Source organism: Megalobrama amblycephala, linkage group LG18 (genome assembly GCF_018812025.1).
Source record: "Megalobrama amblycephala isolate DHTTF-2021 linkage group LG18, ASM1881202v1, whole genome shotgun sequence".
NCBI lineage: Eukaryota > Metazoa > Chordata > Actinopteri > Cypriniformes > Xenocyprididae > Megalobrama > Megalobrama amblycephala.
Window position 1 is genome coordinate 22,952,496 of NC_063061.1, and position 25,844 is coordinate 22,978,339.

Below are 25,844 nucleotides of genomic sequence, written 5' to 3' on the forward strand. Positions count from 1 at the left end.
AAAAATATATAATAAGCGTAACTGAATTAAACCCTGAAATTGAATTTCCAAATTAAACCCTGCGGCTCATGACAACACATTGATGTCCTAAGACAAGAAACGATCGGTTTGTGCGAGAAACCGAACAGTATTTATACCATTATTTACCTCTAATACACCACTATGTCCAACTGCATTCATCACTCGATTCGTTTGATCTGATCGCGCTCTGACAGCGGCAGTGATGTCTCGCTCTCATTGAAGTGTATGCGCGAGACATCACTGCCGCTGTCAGAGCGCGATCAGAACAAACGAATCGAGTGATGAATGCAGTTGGACATAGTGGTGTATTAGAGGTAAAAAATGATATAAATACTGTTCGGTTTCTCGCACAAACCGATCGTTTCGTGTCTTAGGACATTAATGTGTCGTCACGAGCCGCAGGGTTTAATTTGGATTTGTCTGTCGTGTTTTATTTACTCTTATAGTCCAAGTTCCCGCTGACTTGCATTATACCACTGACAGACGGCAGCGGTTACAAAGACACCTACATCTTGGATGCTCTGGGGGTAAGCAGATAAACATCAAATTTTCATTTTTGGGTGAACTATCCCTTTAAGACTTCTCTCTATTCCTTAGTAAATGTTGGTCTCAGCAGCTTTGTGAAGAGGTTTTAAGAGGAAACTCTTAGCTAAAAACGTTTACTGCCATTTAGGAGAACTCTTGGTGGTAAGATAAAATGTTTTGTGAATACGGCCCCTGGTCTTCTCTGTCTGCATGAGTTTATCTCCGCAAGCTCAACAGTTGCTCAATCTTTGCCATTTCCTCCTTCGGCCCATTCGCCAACTCCTAAAAATGTCTTGTCCTGCAGAGCCAAAGACAGAAATGAAGAGAACAAGATGAGTCAACTGCTGGTAGTGAGAGGACTGACCCAGGGGTGCCAGTAACAACCACAAACACTTCTTAGCATGAAGCTCCCATTTAAATGTTTCTATCTCGACCGGCGGAGGTAATGAGAGAGGTGTTAGCAAGAGGTTATTTCCTCTGTGTGCTGTGGCAGACTCGCTCCAATATCGCAGGACATTTGATTGACATTACTGACCATGCCAACACCGTAATGAACTAAACTGGACCAGACCAGCTTCTCAACAGAGAAATTCACTCGTACTAATTAAACACTCTCCAAACTTTCAGCAATCATGAGTCTGGTAATCATTGCTAAATTTGCTCCGCAGAATGCTAATGTTCTGTGGCCATATTCACAAGACATCTTAAGGCTAAAAGTAGCCAAAGACCAAATCACAAACAATCCTAATGGCCGTTGCCAATCCGCCTCAGAAATCCGCCCAAAGACACTGTACACCATTGTGGCTATAGTGCTAGAGCCTTGGGTGCTGATAAATAAAAATGTCTGATAAATAAATAATGTCCAATTACCTGTGGCAGTTGTCTTCACGTGTTCACACAATGCAAGGAGGAACAGGATGAGCACTGCCAGAGCCTTACAAAATGACCTCCAGCAGGCCACTGGTGTGAATGTCTCTGACCAAACAATCAGAAACAGACTTCATGAGGGTGGCCTGAGGGCCCGACGTCCTCTAGTGGGCTCTGTGCTCACTGCCCGATGCTGTGGAGCTGGATTGGCATTTGCGATTGAACACCAGAATTGGCAGGTCCGCCACTGGCGCACTGTTCTTTTCACTGGCGAGAGCAGGTTCACCCTGAGCATGTGACAGACATGAAGGGCTCTGGAGAAGCCATGAAGAATGTTATGCTGCCTGTAACATCGTTCATGACCGCATGACCGGTTTGGTGGTGGGTCAGTGATGTTCTGGGGAGACATATCCATGGAGGAATGCACAGACCTCTACAGGCTATACAATGGCACCCTGACTGTCATTAGGTATTGGGAAGAAATCCTTGGACCCATTGTCAGACCCTACGCTGGTACAGTGGGTCCTGGGTTCCTCCTGGTGCATGACAATGCCCGGCCTTATGTGGCGAGAGTATGCAGGCAGTTCCTGGAGGATGAAAGAATTGATACCATTAAATGGCCCCCATTCTTTCCTGAACTAAATCCAATAAAACCCCTCTGGGACGTTACACCTCAGGTTGCACCTCCTGTCCAGGAGCTCAGTGATGCCCTGGTCCAGATCTGGGAGGAAATACTCCAGGACACCATCCGTTGTCTCATTTGGAGCATGCCCCAACATTATCAGGCATGCATACAAGCACGTGGGGGCCATACAAACTACTGAGTACCATTTTGAGTTGCTGCAATGAAATTTCAGCAAAATGGATTAGTGCTGCATCATTTTTTCACTTTGATTTTCGGGGTGTATTTGAATTCAGTCCTCTGTAGGTTGATGATTTTCATTTCCATCAAACATTGTGGCATCCTTTCATTCCTAACACATTACCCAGTCCATATCAGACAGTATGTGTTTTCAAAGTGTTCCTTTAATTATATATATATATATACCAAATACCTTAATTTTAAGTGTATCAAAATAAACTACAAAATACAGCAGCCACACCATGTATCAAAATAATCTACTGTATTTTTCTATTTTAAAAATACTAAAAAATACTTTTACAAGGGAGCATGAAATTTCTTCACAAAAGAGTAGCATTATAACAACTTTCAACACAGAAATGTATCTAATATGATAAGACAGCGCTGCTTTACCCCACATACGCTTGAGCAGAGAATTGGACATAATAAAAGTTCAAAGCTGCTGTTGAGACGTGTGTTGCGCTCATCTCTCATTAGCAATCGCTCCAGCGGCCTCGTTCAGCTCTCACAGCACTCAGTCCTGCTCTGCTTCATACTACAGTAACGTTAATAATCTCATCCATGAACATGATTACTGCCCGAGTCTCATCCCGATTCTTTTCATCTACTGGCTGTAGATGTGAAGACATCACCTCCCATGATTTCGTGAAATCAAGGTGCCATTGAGCTTGCCTTTGTTTTGAATGAGTGACTTTAGCTGCGAAAATTTACATATTGTGGCTTTAACAGATCGAATATTCACATATCCCTGTGATCTCCCAGATGAAGGTTAGTTTTAAAGTAACCAACAGTTTAATGTTTGCAAATGACACATAATTGTATCCTAATTTAGTTACTTGGTGTTTGGTAACGAAAGGCCTACTTTGCATCAGCAACACTGACTTAATGACAAACAAGTCATTCATAAGAAGACAACTCATGGCACCTGTATTCATAGCACCTAGTTTCTAACTAATTAATCATTTGATTGTTAATCATAAATATAGGGGGCTGCTGCTTGGTATAATAGTTTTCAAGAACATTATGTAAATTGGTGAACTATTTAGCCTAGGCTACCCAAACTTAACATGAACTGTTAAAAATTATAGCAATTTATGCAAAAGATTGATGGAAAGCTGGACGTTTCTTACTTTCACCATCTTCTTCCATATGGATCAATTTTCTGTTCTGATCTCAACAGGTCTCTGCAAACTACTGAGTAAGCACCAATCAGAGGCTGCAATTTTATGATGTCATCAGGTAGACTTCTTAAAGTATTTTACAGTATTTTAAAAATACAAAAATACAAAACATTAAAGTATTTTGATACAAAATACAAAGCCATTTTCATCAACCCTATCAAATACAAATTACAAAATACTATTTTGTATTTGAAATACGTATTTGAAATACATGTATCATAAATACTGCCCATCCCTGCATGTTGTGTAGAATTGAGCTGCAGATGTTTAAATATATCAGACAAGGGAGAACAATCCATTGCAAAGGAGCTGGTTTACCCTATAGCATCTAATCTCAGGAGGAGCTGATGTGTTCAAATATACACAAAATGAGTCTCATCCCACATCCAAATAAAAAGATATTAATCATTCTGCAGTCTCAACAAAGAAATAATAGCTCAGCAGGGACCGGTCTGTTTTTTCTAAATATAGATCACTTGACTCCATCCTTGTTACATCATTATTATGTGTTTATGTTACCTATATCTACAGTATTATAAACAAAGCAAAACCATTCTATTCATAAATATACCCATGTTTTGTCTAAGGGCTTCTATTTAATTTCTTCATTGCTCATTTTGACTCTTCTCTGTCCATCTTTACTCTGCCATATGGACAATCAGCAAGTAGTGACTGTTATGGGATCGGCAGGAGATGAAGATGACTCTGTGTCTTTGCTGTTTGTGTTACGAAAAACAGGTTTATTCTGCATTATTCAGCATAGATACTCAACATGGAGAACAGGCAGTCTCTTTTTATCCCTTCTTAATTTCTGACATTTTCTCACATTTACACCTTGAAATGTCAAGGTCTTACTTGCATATGACCGCACTTTAGTGGTAACAGAATGTAACAGAACACACTGCTGCTCTAAAAATGGCCTAAGTATGAGAAGAAGAGAGAAGACATCAAAGGTAAAGAATATATATATATATATATATATATATATATATATGACAAAATGATATATATATATATATATATATATATATATATATATATATATATATATATTAAATATATATATAATTAAAGTAATTATTGATTATAGATAATATTTAAATATAGACGATATTTAAATATAACTAATACGTTTTAAAAATTTTTTAAAAGTCTTTATTTTCAGAACACTAACTTTTAAAAACTGCGGCAACTTTAAAAGTATTAATCAGAAAACAGTAAAAAAAAAAAAAAAAAAAAAAAAAAAAAAACCCTGCATGATAGGTTTTGTCCTTTTTTAAATACCCTGATAACACTCTTGTATTGTTGTATTCTTGTATTTTGATTTGAAAAACATTTAAATTCAATAGAAACATTGTTTTGTGCAATTTTAAGTTAGTTAATCCAGTTCATAAATGATAAATAGTTATTAATTTAGAGGTTATTCGGGAATTTATACTAAATCATGGATGTATTCGGTCTCTGGCTGTGCTATGGCCTCATCACTGTCCTGGGTCACATGCCACCTCTACTTACCACCTTTACTCACTGTGGTCAAGGTGGTGTGTCAGAGTGTTTTCACATATTGTTCATTTTAATAGAACCAAACAAAATTTTTCAGGAAAATCATTTTATCACAAATCCTTTCATGTTGTTTTTACTATTTTGCAAGTGACTGAGCAGTACAGCCAAACTAATTTCCCTATTTTTAAAATGTAGCTTTACAAGGTAACAAAATATAACAACAACAAAAAAAAAAAAGAAAGACATGTCTGGGAAACTCATGAATATTCATGTATGCTCCGCCTTCGGAAACCAAAAATCTCAAAAACCTAAAATCTCGCAACACCGGCAGAAGTTTCACGGTGCATTCCAAATGGGATATATCGAAGTGAAAACAATCATGGCCGCCATATTGAAGGGTCGTTCCGAACCGAAGTGCTCAAAACTGGCCACTTCAAAGAGCCATTTGGAATGAAGGATTTCGAAGGGTACAACTGATGGACACCTCGGGCCCCCATGATCCAACAGGGAAGTTGTTTGGCATCACAGAATGGGTACAGGAGTTATATTTTACCTATAAATGTATACATATAGTATTTTTCTATACTACTGTAATATTTATACAAGTTTGATTTGGTACATTATTATGGTCAAAACGACATTGTACTTAAACAAAAATATTTTACGGCTCCCTTTATCAGTCCATTCAAATGTTTAAAATAGCCTACATAGACCCAATGTACAACGTGGTGCGATAAACCAAAAATAAATAAATAAACTAACGTTAAACACAACGTAATGCAAAAATGGCGAAAAAAGCATGTAGGTTCTGAGAAAATTTCATTATTTATACTGACTGTATATTCATATTTTGTTCTGACATTAAATCTAATGCAAGAATTTCATACTTGACAGTTTGGCAAGTGTGACCAATGCATCCAGGTACGTTTTTAGAAGTATCATACTGTATATTTGTGCATTCTGTGTAATTTGTGTATTTTGTTTTTGACCAATTCACTGTGTGTGGTAGGAGATGCGAGGTCAAAGGATTGACATATAGAGCAGCTTCCCAGACAGTCACAAACTGAACTGCCATGGATTCAGCGACATCTGTCAGTCATAGCAGCAAGAGATGTCATTCAATCCTGTGCCCAAAATAAGGTGAGTAATATTGTTACATTTACACTTACATTTCCAAAGGTTTCTCATATGCAGTAGTTGTAGTAACAATGATGGTTCTTGTACACAAGGTGGCGCCATCTTGCTATATTTACATTTACACTGCCTCACATCCTCATCTACCAATCAGAGTAAAGAATCCGAACAGTAGGCCACGCCAGCCAATAGAGGGTGTGTTTGTGTCATGTGAGGAAATTACAGGTGATGCATGCAGACAGATGGTGTGGTTGCAATGCACTGTCCTATCAGCCCGATCATCTTGGAAGTGCAGGCCCGGTCCCCTCCCTTGAGACTAGACATGCCATCTTAAACTGATGCATTTGTAGAGGACTGCCCCAGCGCAGGGGGATGGGGAGGAGGGGGAAGAGGGCAGGCAGCAGTATGGGAGCAGCTGGGGTTGCTTGGCAACAGAGCAGAGGAGACTGTAACACATTTTTTTTGCCTCCAACATGACCTGTTTCCTCAGTGCAAAGAGTGGCTATGGCCAGGATGTGCCTACCACGCTGTCTAATCCCTCTTAATACCCCTGTGTGCCTTAAAATCTGATGCAACTGTGTGATTTTCCGAGAGGGTGAACTTAATTTCCCTTGTCTAGTGTGGTTACGGGATGAATGGAGTGGAACGCCACTGTTTTTTCCCTTTCTGTTCCTTGAGGTTACGCAAACAAATCGCAGTAGGACGAGATGGCAGTATCAACATGTGTGCTTCAGAGTGGCATATGGAGAACAAGATGGATTGCATAAAGACAGAGATAATGAAAGTAGAGGACTCATGTGTTGATAGCCTCCATATTTAATATTTTACAAATGAACACAAGTCTGTGAGAGATAGACAGTCTGCTTGCATTCTGCAAGTAAATGGCACCTTGTGGTGCCACCCCAAAGAGGTACAAAATCACTTTCATGGACCTTTACCTTGACTGTTCCCTGTTGGTGGAATGACCTGCCTAACTAAACCTGAGCAGCTGAGTCATTAGCCATTTTCAAGAAACTAAAGATGCATCTTTTTCATCAACACTTGTCAACATGCACTGTGCTAGACTAACTGGGACTTGTCACAGCACTTACAACACCCTATTGTTGGTTTGATTGCTTCTACTGTTCTCCTAATTTGTAAGGATAAAAGCGTCTGCTGAATGATTAAATGTTTTAAGGTCCTATGTCACATCTGGGTTTGTTACAGTGAAATTTGCAGTTTAACCCATAAAATATAGTGTATTTAATGTCTTACAGCCTCATTTTCAAATGTGAAAAATTAAATATGGTGTTCACCCAAAAATAAATAATTTTCCCATGATTTACTCACCCTCAAGCCATCCTAGGTGTATATGACTATCTTTTTTCAGATGAACATTAAATCTGAAATTAAAAAATATCCTGGCTCTTCCAAGCTTTATAGTGGTACTGAATGGTGCTCGAGATTTTGAAGCCCAAAAAAGTGCATCCGTCCATCATATCCAGGGGGTTAATAAAGTCCTTCTGAAGCAAAACAATGGTTTTTGTAAGAAAAATATTCATATTGAGTTTGTTGCCCAGCCCTCAACTGTGAGAGGCGTCTACTCTCACCTAAGCTCAGTGTCGGATTTAGACATGAGCAACATGGGCGGCATCTTGTCGGAGGGTGGAACGGGGCGCCCGTGCAAGAAAAAAAATTACAACTGGTTAACCTGGTCGGGAGGGAGATGATGTATGAGGGGTGCAGGAGAAGTTCTAAATCAACACAAATTGAAATTATGGTAAAAAAAAAAAAAAAAAAAAGGTCTAAGCCACTGGAGCCCAATTTAGGAAAAAAGAGAAAAAGGAAGACAGGAAATGTGAACTAGATAAAGACATGTAAGCAGCTATCACTCATCTTGTTATTATATATATATATATATATATATATATATATATATATATATATATATATATAGGCAAATAATAAAATAGGCTAATGGGTTTATCAGTTATGTTATGCTATGTTGCTTGCTGTGCTTTTACATTGGGCAAGAATATTCATTTTTCTGTCCAACTAGCTTACATAACCAGACAGTATAATGTGATTTTATAACTAATGTAACTTTTTTTAAACAGAAGTAGTATCACTCACTTTATTAATGTTTAAACTGTAAAGTTGTGCAGTTTTGGGGGATTTATCATGGTATACCTATTTTGTTTTATTAGTTATTTTTCCTTAATTTGTAATAATTTAAATATATACATTTATATAAAATTGCAACATTTTAAGTAAAATCCACTTTAAGAAAGATCTACATTTCTCAGTTTCATTCATGGTCATAGCATGAAAAATGCCTCAAAAAAGAAGGTATTTTTCTTACAAAAACCCATTGCTTCACTGAAGAAGGACTTAATTAACCCCCTGGAGTCGTGTGAATTACTTTTATAATGGATGGATGTGCTTTTTTTGGGCTTAAAAATTTTGTGCACCATTCACTACCATTATAAAGCTTGGATGAGCCAGGATATTTTTTAATATAACTGTTTGAATCATATCATATGGAAGATCCAACCATGGACTTTTATAAGATTTCAAGCAGAGGTGGTCAGGTTTTGAATTTTTTATCTTTTGGTATTTGATAGGATCCATGATGCCATGTGACTGAACAAGATGTCCGGGAACTCCGACAGAAAAATAGGCCCACAAAATTAAAGATCCAGCAGTATAATTAACTGTACTCATGGGGTACTTTTTATCCATGTTCACACAGGTGGGTTTGCTGCCAAAAAGCTCTTTTTTTTGTTGTGTTTTGTTTCATCTGACCATAGAAGCCGGTCCAGTAGTTTCTGACAACTGAATGGAGTTTATTTTTGGATGAGAGCAGAAAGGATTTTTCTTGAAACTCTCCCAAACAACATGTGGTGATGTAGGTGCTGTTTTTTAGGCTTTCTGACCCAGAGACTCAACTATTTTCTGCAATTCTCCAGCTGTGATCCTTGGAGAGTCTTTGGCCACTCAACCTATCCTCCTCACCTCGCATTAGGATGAAATAGACACATGTCTTCTTCCAGGCATATTCATAACATGATTTGAAATTCTTAATTATTGCCCTGATAGTGGAAATGGTAATTTTCAATGCTTTAGCCTTTTTTTTTTTATAGCCACTTTCTATTTTGTGAAGCTCAACAATCTTTTGCTGCACATCAGAACTATATTCTTTGGTTTTACTTGTTGTGATGGATCATTAAGGGAATTTGACCTTTGTGTTTCCTCATATTTATACTGCTGTGAAACACAAAGTCATGGCTGGACAATTTCATGTTCCTAGTCACCCTGGTGGGCTAAAAAATCTAAATATGAATGGGAATATATTGGGATAATGGGATATTTTACTCATAATAATTTTTAGGGGTATCAATAATTGTGGCCAGTATGCATTGGAGAAAAACATTTAGATTTACTTCACGGTTAGAATTTTTTAAATGAAAGATCAAAAGGCTAAACAATGCAGATTTATTTTCACAGCTATTTTTGCTAATATATAAGCATAAAAAGTATATACATATATATATATATATGCTTTTTTAAATAACATTTGTAATAGCCTATTATGTCAAAAAAATAATACTGATAGCAATACTACAAATGATGAGATGCATTGAATTGGCTCTTGCAGCATAAGAAATGCATGAAAACAGCAAATGATTTACACATCAATGATGGGAGTGGCTCTACACTTCAGTGCTCTCCATGCGTGAGTGTGGAAGTGTAGGACAGAGAGAGAGAAAGCCTGTGTGTGCATACTGAATGAGAGCAGAAGAGCGTCCAGGGAGCATGCGCATTTCTCCATGAGCATGTGTGTGTGTGACAGAGAGACGGAGAGAGAAAGAGTGAGAAAGGGAACGCACCATTCTGTTGCACCACTTCTAGAGAGTCTGGAGATGCTCTCACACTGTCTGTCTCCTGTTCCAGCTCAGGGCCTCTGCAGAGACACACACAAACACACACCACAGACGTGTCGTCACTGCCACTCCTGGCAGCCAGTGATATAACGGAGTGGGAGCGCTAAGGAGAAGAAAGATAGGTGGAAGTGGCTACCGTTAAGGTACAGTGCACACACAGATCATGTTTGATATGAGATGAGTAGCAAAGCAAATATGTGTGTAATGCCGTGCTGTTATGTCTACACGCCGCCCCTCTATTGCTTAGAACGGAGCGTGCGCTGGATCGTTCCAGCTCTGTATTACTGCAAAACAAGACGAGAGCATCCTACAGAATATGGCATGATCCAGATGTGCAGAAAGACATTTGACCTAGTGGCATCTGGAGCCAGGTGGTGGATTGTGATGATGTCTTGCTGCTTAGTCCAGAGGCTGCAAACATGCAGATAACCTGAGGATGCAAGTTGATTCATAAGGAGTTTATATGTTTATTTGTGGGTTTTCCATGCTATAGCTGGTCAAGGTCATGGTCAGGTGTAAATATGCATATTAGGTCATACATTATGTGTCCATGTGCTGTTTTCTTCACTCCTGTCGCAGTCGTCATGGTCCCATGGCAGTCGGCACACAGCTGGAGTGAGAAGTCTCTCTTCAGTTCATTTTCCAAATTAATCCTGGACATGTCTCTCTGTGGGGAAGGTTGACGGTCGACTTTGTTGGTCCAATGGCTCATTAGCTCACTGGTTAATGCTCCTATCCTGCTTGTAGGACTTGTGACTTGTTATATTTGATAAGTTGGATATATTGGTGTGTCAGTCCTTGCTCCCATAACTCTGCAGGCTCTGGCTGGGTTGGTACTGATGGGGCAGTAGGCTGACTGGCTGTGACTGAGTCTGCTAATGTAGTGTAGCATGCAAACCAGCTGGAGAACTGGCACACATGTGACTGTGCGATTGGTAGTATTACTATTCTGATACAGCAGACTGTTTTCTGAGATTATGTAAGATCCCTCTGTAAAATCCACACAGACACTCGTGCACACAAAACAGACGCGAGAGCTTTGGAACACTCACGAGAGCCCTATGTGTGGTTGGCAACAGTTGCGTTTTTGGCATTGATACTACAGCCCAAAAGGTTGGCAGTTGAAGAGTTTAAAATGTGGAGTTTAAAAAGGCTTAATACTATGTCTATCTCATATTTAATGATGCTATATTTGATTGACCGTCTGTAATCATTGATGCTGAATGCACAAAAATCTTTTTCTTTTGCATTTTTTTTTAAACTTTCTCTCTCGATGTTTCTACCAAAATGTTTGTGAATTTCTTCATTTCAAAGTTAATAAAAAATATATCTATAAAAGGCTTTAAAATATCATGAAATGGTATGTACTATGTAATACAAGTCAGTTGTAAAACATAAGATTAGAGAAATGGGGAGAAAGTTATAATGCTAAATGGACAAGCAGTTTTTTTTTTTATCATTTATAGCTGTATATTACTTTTTAAAGCACAAAATTATTATTACATGGTTCTCAGGGTTCAGTAAAAGAGTTACACTGGATGTTTTTCACTATGTGCTTAATAGTAAATAGTTTAGCTAAACTGTTAAAGGCTCTAATTGAGGGGAAGGTAAATTGCTCGTTTTGAGTATATGCTTCAAAACTTGATTGGACGTTAAAAAATCTTGTTTGATGGTACCAAACTGTTCAATAACTGTTCTGCTCTGCTGATCCACTTTCTGTTAAGGAAGCACTATGATGGCAGTTGTATGAATGTCTTGAATGTCTCTCATAAATATTGTAACATTTGAATGTTTGCGTAATGGTTATGCTGACATATCACATTGGTGCATTTTACTTCATAATAAAGGACTGACTAATGCTTTGTTTTATAAATTGTTTAAAATGTCATACAGAGATTATATTGTGAATGTCATGTGAATATTTAATAATATATTGGAGTTTGTCAGTAAATATAGAGTTAGAACTACTAAATACTTAGGGATTCAGCAATCTCAGAAGGTGTAGAAGTTAACACAATGTTTCTTAGCAAGAGCTTTATTTGTAAAATTTCTTGAGAGTAACCAATAAACACGGCTAGAATCACAGTGCCGCTGTACTGCACCACTGCACAGTTGGCAAGTGTCAGAAAAAAAAAGGCAAACTTTTGATAATCTGGGCATAATTCTTTGTTGACTAAATGCTAGCAGGTAATGCACAAGTAACATCACAAAGATTGTTTTTAACTAGAAGTCTTGAAATTACACCCACAGCAAAGTTTCATTTAGGGCTGCCCTTAACTAAAGAATTTTCTAGTCGAATTTTTCTAGTCGTAGTAGTCGTTCATTTAAAGGTAGGGTTGGCAGTTTTGGAGAGGTTAGCAATAGCATGCTAGCTTTGAAAGCATAAGATCCCACCCTCCCTTCAGAGTGTTTTCCAATGCCACACCTCCTTCAAAACACATGAATGCAAAGCACAGAGCAGCATCTGCAAAGTGTCACGAGACAAGAGACTCTGTTAAATTACCTCATTTATTAAAGCACATTACATTACAATAATAATGAACATAAACGACTTACAGAGCTCTAGTTGTACCACCTGACTGCTGCAGATTCATTTCGACATTGAAAGTGTTGACATAGAAACACATAAATCTTTGTCTGAGGACGTGAACAGTTCTGGGTACGTCATGGGTTGCCGGATCTCGTAATTACCGTTACGACATGCTGTGAATGCAGCATAAGCTCATTGTTTTGGTTGCTCTGCATAGACTTATGGAACGCATTCAGACCAAATGCAATGATTGGATGAACATTTTTTGGTGACTTCCACAGAAGATATATGTACATGTTTTAATATTTAGACCACTTCTATTATTGATTGCTATCAGCATGTAAAGAGCATTTCAACCAGTATAACAAAAAATGTTTATAAAACAAATTGCCTACCCTACCTTTAAAGGGATAGTTCACTCAAAAATCATTTACTCACCCTCAAGCTGTTCCAAACCTTTATAGATTTCTTTCTTCTGCTGAACACAAAATAATATATTTTGAAGAATGTCAGTAACCAAACAATTAAAGGTGCCCTAGAATCAAAAATTGAATTTACCTCGGCATAGTTGAATAACAAGAGTTTAGTACATGGAAAAGACATACGTTGAGTTTCAAACTCCATTGCTTCCTCCTGCTTATATAAATCTCATTTGTTTAAAAGAGCTCCAGAAAACAGGCGAATCTCAACATAACACCGACTGTTACGTAACAGTCGGGATCATTAATATGTATGACCCCAATATTTGCATATGCCAGCCCATGTTCAAGGCATTACACAAGGGCAGCCAGTATTAACGTCTGGATCTGTGCACATCTGAATCCTCAGACTAGGTAAGCAAGCAAGGACAATAGCGAAAAATGGCAGATGGAGCAATAATAACTTACATGATCATGATATTTTTAGTGATATTTGTAAATTGTCTTTCTAAATGTTTCGTTAGCATGTTGCTAATGTACTGTTAAATGTGGTTAAAGTTACCATCGTTTATTACTGTATTCACGGAGACAAGAGCCGTCGCTATTTTCATTTTTAAACACTTGCAGTCTGTATAATTCATAAACACAACTTCATTCTTTGTAAATCTCTCCAACAGTGTAGCATTAGCCCGTTAGCCACAGAGCATATAGCCTCAAACTCATTCAGAATCAAATGTAAACATCCAAATAAATACTATACTCACATGATCCGATCCATGCATGCAGTATGCATGATGAACATCTTGTAAAGATCCATTTGAGGGTTATATTAGCTGTGTGAACTTTGTTTATGCACTGTATAACTGCACTTATAGTCGAGAGTTCGGGAGGGCAGGGAGCGAGAGATTTAAAGGGGCCGCGCAGCCTGAATCGGTGCATAGTTAATGATGCCCCAAAATAGGCAGTTAAAAAAATGAATTAAAAAGAATCTATGGGGTATTTTGAGCTGAAACTTCACAGACACATTCAGGGGACACCTTAGACTTATATTACATCTTTTGAAAAGACGTTCTACGGCACCTTTAATGGACCCCATTGACTTCCATAGTATTTTTTTTTCCATACTATGGATGTCAGTGGGGTCCATTAACTGTTAGGTTACTGACATTCTTCAAAATATCTTCTTTTGTGTCCAGCAGAAAAAAAAAAGTTCAAGTTCAGGTTTAGAACAAGTTGAAGGTGAGTAAAAGACATAATTTTCATTTTTGGGTGAACTATCTCTTTAAGCTATTAGTCAACTAGTCGCACGTTTATGATATTATATCGGCAAAAGGGTTTGGGTTTTAGGGCTGAGAGTGAATATTATATGTAACATTGCTAACATTTTAATAATTTATTAATAAACTAGTGTTTTCAGAGTCATTGTCAGCTGCAAAGATGAAGTTGACGATGCTGACTGGTCATCTCCACAGTATAGGCTAGTGGATGTGCCTATAGAGAGAAAAGCATGTTAAGTTAAACATATCATGCAGTAAGCGTGGTACTAACTCCTCACGAATACAGATATGTGCCTAATAATAGCGCACATTGTTGTCAATTATGTTGTTTCTGTGAAAAATTGCTTTCAGAGTCTTGAGATTTTGATGCCAGAAGATAGACTTTATTACAAAGAAATAAAGGAGAGTTAGTCTGCAGAGCCACTGCTGGACCAGCTCTCGCACAATCTTTTTTATGCAGTTTTCTTATAGGGTCATTCCGTGTCAACTCAACCTGAGATCCCCGCCTCAAATTTTTTATTTTGTTAAGATTTTTTCTGCAGAAAGAGAAACATAAATAGTAATGAAAGCCAAAATATTAAATGTCACAGATGGATATTTACTGAGTATAATCCACCATTTTGTAGAGGGGGGCCAAAATGACCATTTTCATCTGAGACTTGGAGCCAAATTAGAGAGGTGAAAAAATGACTTTAGAAAGATGGCAGCATCATTATTTTATTTTTAAACAGAGATTGGTAGGTCTATTAGTAAAAACGGTTGACTTTAGCAATCTTTGTTTCATTATATGCCAACGGTGACAGTTAAAAATGGGGAAAAAGCACTTCTTATGTTTTTTTTTGTTTTTGCCTCAAGTTTGAATCCCTGTAACTCAAGAAGTATTAAAGATATCTTTATATCTTTATTAAAACTAGAACTATATCTCTTTTTTCAGCTTTTTAATCAGCTCAATTGCATAGAACATAACTGTCTAAGTGCCATAAGTATTATTTTTCCAAAGTTTGCATGCATGTTAGTCTAAAAGTATTCAAAATATCTTAATATCCTGCTAGATTCTCATTCTTAATAAACATTTCTTTTGGAATCTTTATTTTTAAGGCCCTATATCAGTGGTCTCAAACTCAATTCCTGGTGGGCCACAGCTCTGCAGAGTTTAGCTCCAACCAGCTCCAACTCACACCTTTCTAGTAATCCTGAAGACCTTGATTAGCTGGATCAGGTGTTTGATTAGGGTTGGAGCAAAACTGTGCAGAGCTGTGGCCCCCCAGGAACTGAGTTTGAGACCACTGCCCTATATAGTTCAGTATCATAGATATTGGGACCCCTATGTGACTCCATGTCCAAATTGTTGAATTTTACCCATTTTCAATGGTCAAGAACCAAATGTCGGTAAATTTCTTATACCCCCTTTCCACCAGCACGAACCGGGTGCTAGTTCAGAGCTAGTGCTACTGCCAGTTCGGAGTTAGTTCAACTGACGAGTCTTCTAAGAACCGGTTCAAATTTTTTCCACGGGCTAGAGAGCCAGCACAGAGCCAGGTCTTACGTCACGTATACGTCTCATATTTGACAGCAAAGCTAGCGCTGCAGCGCCAAACACAAACACACCAGGCTTGTTTGAGATGCATCGGCTTCTCGCATAGCAATCGGCGCATGACATCAAAGCTCCGCGAGAACGATATAAAGCACAAGGAGTCATGTGCTCTACAAACGCTCCCGCGAATCCGCGGCACCCGCCTAATCGGTCCGCGCTGCTCCGATGCATCTCGAACAAGCCTTCTATCAACAATCGCGGATGTTTCACTACTGTTGATGCTCATGACTTTGCGAACTACATCGGCATCCAAACACGGCACGCCGTAATTTGTATATAGACGGAGATTACAATCGAGCTGCTATTAGCTCGATTAGCTGCTATTTCAAAAATGGCGGTCACAAGTTTCTTGGTGGTCACGGTAACCCCGCCCCCAGCCCCTGACGCAAGCGGTTCTTACTTCTAGCCCAGCAACATTTTGGTGCTACTTACGAACCACTTTTCCTGGTTCGGAGCTGGTGCTTTGTGTGTCGAAAGACAAAGAACTGATTTGAAAGGCTCTGGCTCCGAACCAGCACTCAAACGGCCTTGGTGGAAAAGGGGTATTAGACAGCTGATAGTTATTGTGGTTACAGAAGATATCTGAAGAACAAATAACACTAAAACTAGAAATGTCTTGTTCTTATGAACCTTTTCTTTTGGAATCTTCACTTTTAAGACCCTATATGGTTATATATGGCCCTATATGGTTACATTAGGAGCAGAGTAGTGTGAACACACACCCACTGCAAACCGTGATACACACCTGGAGCAGTGGGCAGTCATTATAGTGTCCGGGGAGCAATTGGGGGTTAGGTGCCTTGCTTAAGGGCACCTCAGTCATTTCCTGGTGCTAGAATTGAACCAGCAACCTTTGGGTTACCAGTCAGGCTCACAATCATTTCTTCCAAATATCCCTAAAACTGATTCAAATATACATTGTTAAAAATACACTTTTGAGATCAAATTAATGTGCCTGAACCATTTTCAGTGTATTTTTGACCCCCCTCTACAAAATTGCGGATTACTCAGTAAATATCCATCTGTGACATTTAATATTTTGGCTTTCATCACTATTTATGCTTGTCTTTCTGCAGCAAAAAATATTAACAAACTCAAAAATTTGAGCTGGGGAAGTTTCCGAAATGTGGTTGATTTTACACAGAGTGACCCTATAGCTCTCCACCCAGGTGGGATCAATACATCTTATCCATTTTCAAACTCTGCCCCATTATTGTTTATCAGTTCTACCATGTTTTGTTTGCAAATTCTATCTATTTTGAACAGTGGAATGAGAGACCCCAACTTATTTATATTTTAAGGCCCCCACTCATCCTACAAATATTCTTTAATGACAGAACAAGATGCACAGCTTACCATTTATACCATATATCTAATGTCATAGTGAGAAGCTCCAACATATGCAAACCCATTCCATCCAAGCACATTCCATTCTCTTACAGGCCTCTACAGAGACTCACATTGTCAGATCCATCATTATAATTGTAGAATAAAAATGGCTATATTACACTTAAATCATATATATTCTGATTAATTGAAATCTTTTACAATATTTAGGTTAATGTTAGAGCAAGCAGCCATGTAAAGTGGCTATCCTTAAGGTACTACTTTCAAATGATAAGCCATGTTTGAGGTCGATGAATGACAGCCGAACATCTGGATTTCCTGCCCAACATACTGTAATTACCACATGGACCAGCAGTGTTAACGTTCTGTCCTCGGCGACCAACCGGCTAATTAAAATTTGGTCGACTAAGCCTCTTCTCATCGACTAACTTTTAGTTAATAAAAAATTGACTTTCTCTCTTCTGACTGCCGTTATCAATATCTCTCAATTTTTTTCCTCGTTTTGAAAGTTGTGAAAACACTATTGTGGAGTTTTTCTTTTGCTATTTGAGCAAATGTGAACACAAAAAAATATATTTAATGTAGCCTCTCATTAGCCGCTATAGAAGTACCCAACTATGATGACTTCAGCTTCTGAGAAACCTGGAAATGTAAAAAGGGTCAATTAGCAGACCCTCAATTTACACACATCTTGGCCTATCAGCCACTCTTTGCATTTAGGAATTCCAAATGACCCTTTGGAGGGGTTTGGAAATAGAAAGCAAAAGTCTTTCTTTGTTGATTTTCATCTTTACAACACTTCACCTTGAACATGCAGAATTATGGCCACTCTGTTTACCCCCAGTGTTTTCTTGGTAAGTCACTGTCCTGTCTGTAATTTTCCCCTGCAGCTGAAGCAGGAGGTCCAGCCGTTGCAACTGGCCTCTCACAGAGCCCATCATGTAAATCGCTACCACCTCCTAGAGGACAAGAACAGAGCTCTTAAACTAGAGCTAGCCACTCTCAAACAGCAGAAACGGCTGCATCAATCCCTGGTAAGTCAGTTTGGGATGTTTTTGTTGCTTATTCATTCAGCTTTTGGTAATAATCACACTTTTGGATCTTATCATGTTGTCTGAAGCTCCTCTGCCCTGACTAAATGTTTAATGAGTGAAAGCAACAGTTGTTTTCTATAAGGCAAAATGCATATGAAGTGCCTGAATTGTACACGTGATGTGATGCTGGAGCTGTTGCCCTGGCAACAAGCCCACTGGTGAGCAAAGACAGATTGGTAATGGAAAACTGACAGACCATAATAATGGCTTTTGTTACAAGCCTCAGTTGCAACAGATCAATTTCGTCCCGCTGAATGGAGATGGGAAGTGACATGCACAAATTTAACTGAGCTTGAGCACTGCTGAGAAAGTTTACCCTGTTTTAGAACACACTTTAGAACTGTACTGGGCTGCGTCTCCCAAAAGCATTGTAAGCCTAAGTTGATCATAGAGACCATTGGTGGCAATTGTTCTATGATCAACTTAGGCTTACGATGTTTTTGGGAAATGCAGCCCTGGAAATTAAGCAGTTTCAATGAAGCAAAAAAGTTTTTATGGGGATGGTTCACCTGAAAATGAAAAAGTTTGTCATACTTACTTACCCTCATATTATTCCAAATCAGTATGACTTTCTTCCTTGTAATGCTGAAGAAGACGTCTCCTGATAATTTCTCCGTCCAGAGGGCTTTTCACTGTTGCACCCTTATTTTTCAGTGAACTGAACTTGGATAAATTTTGTTAAATCATTCCATTTGAACTATATTAATAGATTAATTAAAAAGTTCTGACTCAAAAGAACAATTTGTTCATTTCAACCTGTGGGCCACGGCCCACTAGGGGGCCTCAGTGATTCTCCAGGGGGGCCGTGAGATAACTTATAATTAATTTAAATATATGAATATAATTCATTAATTTTATTATTAATACGTTACATTAGAAGAGATAAATTGAAAAATACATTTAAAACAAAGAACCACCTCTCTTGTACATATTCTGTGATTGTTTCGGATCAGCCCAGGCCGTTTCTCATCGTGCTGCTGTTAAATACAGACTCAAAACACCCAACTGCTTCATGAACATAGGATACACAAACTAACTCGCTCAGTTGGAAAACCAGTGTCGCTATAAAGGTTTTGATGGATGACGATTGTAATTAAAGTAAAGACGATTACAGTGGCATACAGCAGTCATACATTAGGCGTGCACGAGTCCAAAATTATTGATGTGTAAACAACCGTGCATGTACGCTCTCGGCTCACTGATCGCGATAACATTGTATTTCTGCATGAACACACAGCAGGGACGTAGTTGTCAAAATTAATGTACTACAGTAAGTGTTTTATAACGGATGCTCGCCAAACAAGTGTGTTTTGGAGAAATTTGTGAGGATCAGTGGTGTTTATGTACACATGGACATCAGACGCTACACGTTTGCTTGTTATGACAGAGGAACTGTTCACTGATGACATTGACCCGCCTTTAGATTGCGGAGTTTCCACGCATGTAGAAAGTTTTTATTTTTCATTTGTATTTTGGTTTGTTTATTCATTTTGAATGGATCCGTATAGTATCTAAATGCAGTTCTCTGGCATCTCCCTGTGGTCTTGTTTGGTATGGCAGGTTGACTTGTGCTTATTTGTTTAAGTTACTGTGTAACTGAGCAAAGTAGTTCCCTTTCGTGGGAACTGTCGACGCTACATCAATGACGTGATGGGAACCCTCTGCTTTTTGTCTTCGTGAAGCACCTCTGTATCCAACCAATGAGGTAACGTGACGTCAGAGGCGGGTGACGTCATGGACCAGGAAACTATAAAGCATACCCAGAACAAAGAACGCTAGCTTCTTTTGTCTTCAGCAAGCGCTCTCTGTATCTTGTCTGTCTTATTTATTGTTGTTTGTCCCTGCTATATTGCACACAGTGATCTCTTCATCTGAGGACAAGAGTTTCAAGCGTAATAAGACACATATATAAAATGGCGGAAAAGCAGCAGTTTATTCAAGTGTGTGCCTCCCTGCCCGCGTTTCATTTCGGGTGGGGGCACACATGAGATGTGTGTGAGATGCTTGGGAGTTGAGCGCGCACAGGCAGCTCTCGAGGGAGTTTTCTCTCGAGGTTGATGTGGTAGGCGTCGAGGGTGGAGATGAGGACCCTCCATCCTCGTCTCCAGCCTACGAGGAGCTGCTGGAGGTGGTGACCAGGGCAGTTTAAAAACTAAATATCGACTGGCCCATGGAAAAAACGGAAAATAAACCGAAAAGCAAATTAGATGAACGCTTTCTTCCCGCGCGGTCACTACCCCAGCGTCAGGGTCTGCCGTTCTTTCCCAACCTCCACACCGAGGTGTCGAGATCGTGGAATAGACCAGTTCAACATCGTGTTTTCAGCCCCCAAACATCACTATATAGTAACATAATAGGGCTGAAACACCACGGCTATGGGGCGATGCCTCGAGTTGAAGAGACTCTCGCCCGAGTCTGCATCGTCCCTTAAGACCCCGACATTGCCCACTAAGCCCTTAAAAACAACATCGGGCTTGGTGGGCAAGGCTTATTCTGCAGCGGGTCAGGCTGCTGCATGCCTGCACACTATGTCAATACTGCAGGCTTATCAGGCTGACCTGCTGGGGGAGATAGACGAGAGTGGGGAGGCTTCATTCGAACCCATTCAGGAACTCAGAAAAGCCACTGATTTAGCTCTCCGGGCCACTAAGGAGACGGCCAAGTCAATCGGCCGCTCTATGGCAGCCTTGGTGGCCATGGAGAGGCATTTATGTTTGAACCTGTCTGACATCAAAGAAAAGGATAGGCATGTTCTTATGGATGCGCTGCTGTCTCTTGCGGGCCTATTCGGCGACGCTGTCTCTACGGTCGTCGATAGGTTCCAGGAGACACGCAAACAATCTGTGGCCTTCCAAAAGTTCCTCCCCCGTCGTATTCCCCCCGAGGCTGCTGAGCAGGAGCAGTCTCGGCCGATAGCCAGCTCCTCTGCACACAGAGTGCAACAAAAAGCCAGTGTGGCCACCCGTGCTCACTTGCAGAAAGCCTGGGGACCGGGCGGTCAACACAGGCGAAGCCTTCCGGAGGTAGGACGGATCTGAGGACCGTCATTATCTCCCGGAAGGCTTCAAAAAAGAAGTCCTGACGCCAAGCGTCTGGGACTCAGGAGGGCAGCCCCCTCTGGGGGGTTCGGGTATTAGAAAATCTGATGCCAGTTCCCCCTCGGTGCCCTCAGGGGGCCGTTCTGCCAACCCTGCCACCTCGTGTGCTTCAGGGCGCAGCGGCCTCCACTGATCCTCCGAGGAGGGTCGGTCAGCGCTTGATTCGCCTGTCTGCCAGTGCGCCGTGTCAGATAGACGAGCCAAGTGCTCAAAAAACACCAGAGACCAGTCTCGAGAGACTGGTTCCCTTAGTAGAATTTGTAGAAGAATGGAAACGTCTTCCAAACATTTTGAAATGGGTGCTGCTCATGGTAGAACAGGGTTACAAAATATAGTTTGGTTCTCGTCCGCCCAAGTTCAATGGGGTTCTTCCCACGGTGGTGACCCCAGAGCAGTCTCTGGTTATGGAACAAGAAGTTACGACGCTTTTGCAAAAAGGAGCTATAGAAAGAGTTCCTCCTCCCAGCAAAATGTCGGGCTTTTACAGCCGCTACTTCATTGTTCCGAAGAAGGATGGAGGGTTGCGTCCGATCATAGATTTACGTGTGTTAAATCGATCTGTAAGGAAGTTGAAGTTCAAAATGCTTACACTCAAACAGATCATCCCACAGATCAGGTCCGAGGACTGGTTTGTGGCGATAGATCTGAAAGACGCATACTTTCATTTATCCATCCATCCTTCTCACAGGAAGTTCCTCAGGTTTGCTTTCGGGGGCGAAGCTATACAGGGTTCTTCCTTTCGGCCAATACAGAGTTCTTCCTTTCAGCCTATCCCTCTCACCCCGCACGTTCACGAAGTGCGTGGATGCTGCGCTGGCTCCACTGAGACTCCAGGGCATCCGCATGCTGAACTATATCGACGATTGGTTGATATTAGCTCAAACAGAACAATTCAACAGTTCAACATCGTGATGTTGTTCTGTCGCACATGAAAAGGCTTGGGCTGAGGCTCAATGCCAAAAAGAGTGTGCTGGTTCCGAGTCAGGTTGCCAACTATCTAGGGGTAATCTGGGATTCTACCACGATGCAGGCACGTCTGTCTCCTGCTCGTGTGGCCGAGGCTGCGTCTGTACGCATTTCCCCCAGTCTCACTGCTCCCGGGAGTTCTGGAAAAGGTTCACCAGGAAGGGGTCGATCTAATATTGGTGGCTCCATACTGGCCGACCAGAGTATGGGGGGGCCCTGCATCTAAGCAGAGGATGAGTAAGTGGTGGTCGAGGCCATCTCACTCGCCTACAAAGCTTTGGGACAGCCATGTCCCTTAGCTATTCGCGCTCATTCTACTAGAGGTATGGCTGCTTCTAAAGCACTACTGTCAGGAGTATCATTAGATGATATATGTGGTGCAGCTGGATGGTCTTCCCAGCATAGATTCATCAGGTTCTATAATCTTGATGTAAATACTACTCCAGGTTCCTTGGTCTTACAAGATAACAGCCAGGTACTTGAAGATACGGCGTAGTTGGGATAGCGTTCCCATCACGTCATTGACGTAGCGTCGACAGTTCCAACGAAAGGGAACATCTCGGGTTACAGTTGTAACCCCTGTTCCCTGAGTAAGGGAACGAGACGCTATGTCGCATTGCCGTACCTCCTAGATACCTTGGACATATTCCAGAAGCTAGCGTTCTTTGTTCTGGGTATGCTTTATAGTTTCCTGGTCCGTGACGTCACCCGCCTCTGACGTCACGTTTCCTCATTGGTTGGATACAGAGGTGCTTCACGAAGACAAAATGCAGAGGGTTCCCATCACGTCATTGATGTAGCGTCTCGTTCCCTTATTCAGGGAACAGGGGTTACATCTGTAACCCGAGACGTTTTAAGTTGTAAAGAATGTCTGCAAAGTATGTTTGAAAAAAGAACACTGAGGGTTTAAATCTATCTTGAATTTTTTCTTTAAAAAATAATGGGGTTAAAAAGTAATAACACTAGAATGCAAATGTTTTTGTACATTTTTAAAAAAAGTGGTGGTGGTGGTGGGGGGGGTGGAGGTGGGGTTCTGAGGTGGGCCTTACAGTGTTGATTCGGAGAGGAGGTGGGCCTTGGCGTAAAAAAGATTGAGAACCACTGCTCTAGAGGACACTTTGTGGGATGCCTCCAGCGTGACGGTGTCTGAAGTATGTGTTTAACAATATCACTGGCCGATGACAGTCCGTGAAGTCACTACTGGTATGAACAAGAGTATAAACGAGCACCCGTATTAGATGTCATCAAGTTCTTTTGTCTTAAATTTCAAGGTTGCAGCTGCCTCTCCAGGGTCTTATAAGTAGGCAGCTCCCTTGTGGCAATGAAGTCATAGCTACCTCCCCCAAAGCTGGGGTCCCTTAAGCAGGAGGCTCCTTCATTTATTTGGAGGGAACTGCCACCCTTGTGGAGTTTTTTTAAATATTTATTTATTTATTTACTTAATAGGCAGTTTCCCTAGGATACAAACTTTAGCTTACTCACTGGGCTGTTGCTGCCTCCCCTAAATGGGTTACTAAGTAGACAGATCCCTTGTATAAGCAGCAAAGAAGAAACAGCCTCCCCCACTTGGGGTCTGTAAGTAGGTCTTCTGCTCCCACAGGAGAGCTCGAGATGATCCCCAGACTACAGGGACTATCATGGAGGGTACCCTCCCCATTAATGGGATACCTTTCTTTATTTGGACACTCTCTGTTCCAGGCTGAGGCAGACCTCGGAGACAATAGCACAGCTTTTTATTGCAGACATTTCTAGCTTCCTCTAGTGGGTATAGTTACCCTTCCTCATAGGTATTTTTAGGATTTTGGAGGAGCGGACAGTGGACAAGAGTTCCATGTGAAACAGGAGGCAGCCAGGAAAAAGGTGACCCATGGTGGAAATGATGGAGGAAGGAGTCATGGTGGAAATTGAGCTCCACTGACTGAGGTGATCCAGGGAGATGGTGAGGGCCAGCACTGTCCGATGGACAGAGAGACCCGGCGACGTTGATGGACCAGGAGACTGAATGAGAATGGTGGTGGAGCCTGAGGGATGGAGGAGCCCGACGGAGATGTAGCGGTGGAGGGGTGGAGCGCAGCAGACCGCCCGGAAGTCTGTGGTGAAGGTACGGTGATGACTGGAGCCGGTGGGACGAGGGAGTTCGGTGGAGTCGAAGGGACGCTGGTCCCAGGTGGAGCAAGGAGCCAGGGCAAAGCTGACTGGTTGACGGCCTGAGGTGGAGCTAGAGAATCCCCATGCCATGGCAGAGCTGGTGACTCGAAGCCCCAAGGCGGATCCTGGTTGCATGGTCGAGCCAAGGGGCTGAAGGAATCCAGCAGAGGTGGGACGAAGGAATGGCTGGCTTTGGAGGAGCAGGCAGGAGAGGAAGTTTGGATGAGGAGACTGACTCATTGATGGACATTTATGGTGGTGACAAATATTCATTTATGTAGGAACGAACTAGTTGTGAAGAAGGTAGGCAGGGTGGGAAGCACTATCTCTGTAGTCGAGTCGATTAGCCATTCCTCCTCTTCCCGTTTAATTATGAGCCCCACTGGATTGGATGTGACGGCCGGCTCACAGACCTGATCAGATGGGATTTCAAGCTTCTCTTCCAGGACAGATGAGGCTGCTGGCTCTGGATCCGTAGCAGGCATAGGTTTGGTGTCCGTGTCGAGTATCAGCTGGGTCTCTCAATCTGCGGTGGGTTCAGGCTCCTCATCTGTAGTTGATGAGAACAACGGAACGATGACATCTCCCTGGGTTATGCATACTCCAAACACCAGAGAATGGCCTCTCTCCATGTTCCTTCCACCAAATCAGGTAAATCCCATAGTCCATAGTAATTAGCTTCTATCCAGAATAATGATTTTAATGATTCATCATTAATCAAAGTCTGATGGTCAAGTTGGCAAAAGCGAGATGTATAATCCACAAACGAAAGCTCTTCCCGAGCGAGAGCAGAAAACTCAGCTGCATAATCCATTTTCTTTCTTTGGTTCGGTATTCTGTAATATTTTCCAATGAAGATGAGAGAATGTCAAGATAAAGCTTCTTTTAATAAACAAAGACAGGTAATCCACACGAGAGAAACACAACGTGACCGCATGCAAATCACAAACAATACCGGACACTGAATGCGTGTTTTATTTTGTATTTCTCAGTCATGCTTCCTTCTTCCTGTCATGTGCTTCCCTTGCTCCTATTGTTATCCTGCAATGCGCTCCTCTTGTTCATGTGTAATGTTCTCATTGGTTGTTTTAGACATGTGTCCTGTGTTTTCATTGGTTCATTGTTTGATTGTGCACAGGTGTTCCTTGTTAGTCATTAGTCTCTCTGTATAAATAGCCCTCATGTTTCCAAGTTCCCTGTCTAACTTTGTTTGTGTAACCTGTTGTTGGTGAGCTTGTTTGTTCATGTTTTGCTCATGCTTCAAGTCATGTTTAGCTCTGCCAAGTATTTTGTTTATTTTGTGTTTGTTTCATGGATTGTTCTCACATGTTGTTTAATAAACTGCACTTGGATTC

The 25,844-nt window shown here is 40.9% G+C and overlaps 1 protein-coding gene across 2 annotated transcripts in view; it reads left to right on the forward strand.

Moving 5' to 3' along the window:
• The first annotated feature begins 5,432 nt into the window (after window positions 1-5,432).
• The window catches only part of rimbp2a (RIMS binding protein 2a), an 82,462-nt gene continuing 62,050 nt past the window's right edge, over window positions 5,433-25,844 (forward strand). Inside the window, exons 1-5 of one of the 2 annotated variants that reach the window (XM_048166059.1) lie at window positions 5,433-5,492; window positions 5,854-5,880; window positions 5,969-6,099; window positions 8,697-8,824; window positions 10,027-10,159. The gene's annotated coding sequence lies outside the window, so the exon portion shown is untranslated. Of the gene's footprint in view, window positions 5,493-5,853; window positions 5,881-5,968; window positions 6,100-8,696; window positions 8,825-10,026; window positions 10,160-18,076; window positions 18,218-25,844 lie in introns of those variants that run through there. The other variant, XM_048166064.1, reaches the window with a different exon arrangement.